Source organism: Vitis vinifera, chromosome 4, assembly GCF_030704535.1.
Source record: "Vitis vinifera cultivar Pinot Noir 40024 chromosome 4, ASM3070453v1".
In the NCBI taxonomy this organism is placed as follows: Eukaryota; Viridiplantae; Streptophyta; class Magnoliopsida; order Vitales; family Vitaceae; genus Vitis; species Vitis vinifera.
In genome coordinates, this window is record NC_081808.1 from 11,270,272 (window position 1) to 11,275,561 (window position 5,290).

Here is a 5,290-nt window from a genome sequence, read left to right on the forward strand (position 1 = left end):
CTTGACTAGCGAATCTAATTGTTAAATTGATTCAAAACTGGCAGAGCAAAATTAAAAGTTTATGAATTTCTAAATCCAAAACTATTTAAAATATTTCAATGATAAATTTAATGATTTTCCCAAATAGTTAAATAAAAATTTTAGAAATTATAACTAAATTCATTCTTAAGTCAACAATCTTAAAAAAAACAAACAAACAAACAAAGAATCAATTTCAAAGTTGTTTCTAATAGAAACACGTTTCCTGTCCCGATCCCTCCTAATTGATATGACAAGTACTTGAAAAGGAGAATAATAGAGAAAGTGAACTGACAACTCAATAAAGAAAAGATAGTACAATAAATTGGATCGAGTATAATATATAATTAAATTTGGTGAGATATCGCATCTCTATAAAAATCAATTAGTTTGTAAGTTTATTTAATTCAGTAATTATGATTTAGAGCTAATTGAAGTAAAAAATGGATCTAAGGTTCACATATTTTGCATAATTGATGCTAAGGATGTGAAATATGAAAGACAAAAAATACCCTTGTAAGAAATAAGAAAAAGTGAATTACGTATGGTCACAACCTTTTAATTCTTTGACTTTTTTATATTCTTTTCCATTTTCTTTATTCATACCCCTTTACTCTCCCCTTTTTATCTTGTAGTGACACATTTATTTCACCGTTTTAATTTTTATTTTAAAAATATTTTAATATCTTTCCATTTCTCTTTGTATTAAAAATATTTGAAAAAAGGGAAGCAACATATTAATAAACTTTTAATTATATCTTTTTAAATTTTTAAAATTTTCTAATTTAATTTAATTGTCATGTTTTATAATTGAATAAGTTAAATTTTAAGTAAAAAAAAATATTTTCTATAATTTTAATTTATTTTTAGTTTTATTTTTTATTTTGTTATTAATGATATAACATTTTAGTAATGTTGTTGAAAACAATTAATAAAAATTCCATTAAAATTTAATTTTAATAATAACATTTTTAAAATGTAATTTTGGTATATTTGAAATAGATTAATAACTATTTTTAAAAAAATATTTTTTTGCTTATATTTTAAAATTTTCATGCTATATATATTGTCATTATATGAAATAAAAAATCATGTTGAAATTGTTTAAAAATTAATTTTAATATTTTCATTTTGAAAAATCATTTAAAGTTATATATTGAAATAAACTTTTCAAATCAAGATTTTACCTTGCATGTGGGTTTAATTTATTTATTTTTATCACTAGAGAATTAAAAGCCTAAGAAAAAAAAAACAATTAGGGTGCACTGTAGATGATACAATATAGACACAAAATATAAATTCGTTTTATACAATTTCAAATGTTGTGAGTATCTTTGGCATTATAAGAAAATCATATTCTATAACTTAATTATAAATGTTAGTAAACCTTTGAGCTGAATTTTACATCTTTTGTAGACCTTAGGCCCATTATCAATTTTATCCACCCCTAAAGCATAATTATCTCTAATTAAATTCACATTCTTGCGAAAATTAAACACTTTTAATTTAAAGATAGAACCAAATAATATACTTTGCATACTCAATTCATATATAAAAATGTTATAAACAAACATTTTACTATGGTCCATTGATACTAATTTTGTGCTCAAATTATGTAACTTGCATTAATTGGCTAACCTCACTTCATTCCTCTTACTAGTGGACAAGATGATTTCCAATCGATGGCATACCAAAGGTCAAGAACATCCTTATTGGCTAGGGTTACGTTGCATCACTACCCTGCCAAGATATTGACTATTACCATTAATAACTAGAGTTTTAAAAAATACATTATTAGCAAATCATAACATATTTAAGAAAAATATTACATAATCCACTTTAGAAAATTTAAACATTTTGATACTTTAAAAAACAAATGAAAAATAGATTAAAAAAAAAAATTAAACGACTTATTACACTATTAACCCTTACCTAAAAGAAGTCACTCCAATTTTTGAAGCACTTGATCTCGAAGAACTTACTCCATACCTACCATAGTATAATTAAAAATTGATTATTTCAATTGGCTATTTATTTAAAATTATGATTTGAAATTCTTAATAATACTCTATGTTAATATTGTTCTCCCTAATATTTTTTGTTAATGCTTTGATTCTTCATCTTTTATAAGCAATGCCACTTTAATGAAGAGACAATTTTTTATGTATATAAAACTCTTATTCACAAATATGTTCATAATCTACCATTTTTCAATTATTTATTTAAACTAAAACTCTCAAGAATCTATTCATGTGACCATTTAATTAAACTTCTTCTTCTTATTACTATTATTACTTTCTACTTTTTTATTCTATATTTTGTTTTCTATTTTTCATTTCCTTGGCATGAACCTTAATAATTTATTTTCCTCACTGCTCACCAAAATTCAATTGGAGTTGCCCTTAAGCTTGGAGCCTTCACACACTTGCCCTTAAGCTTGGAGCCTTCACACACACACACACACACACACACATATATATAGCAACAGTAGGGTCAAACCCTAGGCCAAGTTTTCACCACTAATCCAAATGTGTTTTTAATCTTCTTTAGTCAATTTGTGTAATTAATTCAACACTCCACAAACTTGATTACCTTAAACTTATTTAATTCAATTTAATATTTGAACCAAATCTATGATATATATTTTATTTATAATTCAAAAATTAATTTTGCAATCATTAAAATAAGAATGAAATACTAAATCTATCTTGAAAATCCTAATCTCTTTTTGCAAAAAAAGGGCAAAAGAGTCAAAAATATATTAATCACACCTTTTTCTTTTACTAATCTCATAATTAGTAAAAATAAAATAATTACAAAAAAAAGAAATAATGTGTGAATAACCTAACTTGAATTTTAGAACAAAACAAATACCAAAAAAAAAAAAAAAAACTTTTCTATGTTTTCGAACAATGTTTTTTTTTCCCTCTATTGCATAATAAGATGAAGATAATGAGCAGTTATAGAGACAAAAAACATCTCACTTATCTTCTTGGGCTTTTTAAATTTCAAATTACACAAATATCCCTAAATTCAAGGAAGGAAAGTTTACAACATCACTTGAATTTGTTGGGAACTCTAGATTACCCCGTTCCTAGCCTTAGATCATTTAGATTTCTCTAAATCAATTGCAGTGAAAACAAAAACCATAGCATAACATAGATCTAGAGAAGAAGAGACAATACCTTTGATTTGGATTTTCTCAAATTAATTCCAAATCAATGGTGATGTTGTAGAAGATTCTACAACCATATAAATCTCTCTAGAACTCATCTACCCGATGCTCTTCCACATGATCACTCCTCATAAGGCTCTTGGCACAAGAAAATGATGGGTTTTTCTCTCTAGAGGGAGACTAGGGTTTCACTTTCGAGAGGCTCTTTGGAAAAAGATGGTAAAAGTGTAGGAAACCTTAACCCCAATGAGTATATATAGGGCTCTTAGTGGGCTTAAGTGACTTGAGTATAAATTAGGTTTGAGTCACCTAATCTTGCCTGCCTAAGTCTTAATTAGCCCTATTAGGCTCCAATTAATTAATTAGCCCATGCTAGAAAGTCAATTTATAAGATCTAATGCAATCTTGCATTTTACCAAAACGCCTTTATGCACACTTATGAACCTGAAACAATACAAATTAAGCTCGAGTGAGGACCATTGGAATTCATAAGAAAGGACTACCTCCCTTAAAATCCAATTTTGAAGTTAATTTTATTTGGATGGAGGCCCTTAAAAGCAAAACATGATGTAACAAAATTAGATATGAGCTTCCACTTTTCTTTCCACCGATGCACTCATATTAATTTGAGCATTCAACCTATATACTTACATTGTACATGACTTTGGTGCATTAGGAGTTGCATAAAATATACAAGTCATGGTTTTTTTTTTTTTTTTGCAAAATCATAAGTTATTCACAATTGGTTCATGGATTTAGGCAAATCTAGTCAAGATTATAGTGCATTACCTCCTAATTTGAGGGATAACTTGTCTTAACTGTAGGGATAGTGACCGAAATTTCTCTATTGTACCAAAATACTTAACCTTTTTACGTAGTAACTCTGGTCAAGAAAAACTAGAGAAAGAGTCACTACGGCTTTTGTAGTATTCCGGGTATCGTTCTCAAGGACTGGCTTATGAAAATTGTCAATACTAGAATAAATGAATTGTTTTTGTTTAAATCCTTAAGTGAAAAACAATATGTGAATAATGTGAAACTAAGTAAAAGAAATTAAATTAATAAGAGAAAATGAATATTGATTTTAAATTTAATTGATTCAAGTTTGGGGTTTTCCACAATCCAACCTAGAGTATAGAAATTATAGAAAACAAGGGTATTTTGAGTAATATGATCTTAGGGTTTTGGAATCCTTGGCCACTCGCGATCAAGTTGAGTTCTATAACTCAAAATTGCATCCGAAACCTAATTTTTCCTTTTTAAAAAAGATTTCTAAAACCATCAAATGAATGAGATTGATTATCAATTTAAGATTTGGCTTTTTAACTATTCCTACTCCTTATAGCTTTGTTTAAGGGCAAATAACGGTAGGTAAGGCGAGGATAACTAATGATCAAGAATTACCAAGAATCACTAGTATCAAGTAATAACCTACCGTATCATTCCCTAAACGAACTCACAAGGATAGGATAAAAAAAATTGATAAATTGTCACCCAACCAATAATTAATCTCATTGTTAAAATAATTTACCCATTGTCCCTATAGGTTTCCTAACCCTTAGGTTTTCATGCTTCAAGCCCCAAGTTGGCTCTTAGCCTCTCATGGGGGTGATGTCACATTCACAATCCATAATAGGGTAAAAATCCATAATTTGAATCAAAAGAAACTAAAAACAATATATTCAATAAAAAAGAAAAAGAAAACAAACCAAAGTTCTCGTCTTCTTCCACCTTCAATGTCAAACTCTCCAGAAAAAATTCAAGATTCAAGATTCCTAAAACCTAGAATTGAGAGAGTTTATATAATATCCTCAATTACCTAACATGTGGCACACTCTCATTGGCCACTTATTACAAAATAATTTCCTAAAAATGATTAAAAAATAATAAAATTGTGATTTCTAGTCGTGTGGGGTCCACCTAGGGCGGATGGAGTGCTTTAGATGCAATTCCCGAGGTAGAGGAGGCGGAACATCAAAGTGGCAGTGGGTGAATTCGAAATTGGTGTCATTTCGAAGTGGATTTCGAATTCATAAGTTGAATTTCGAATTCATAAGTTGAATTTCGAATTCATAAGTTGAATTTCGAAATCATTTC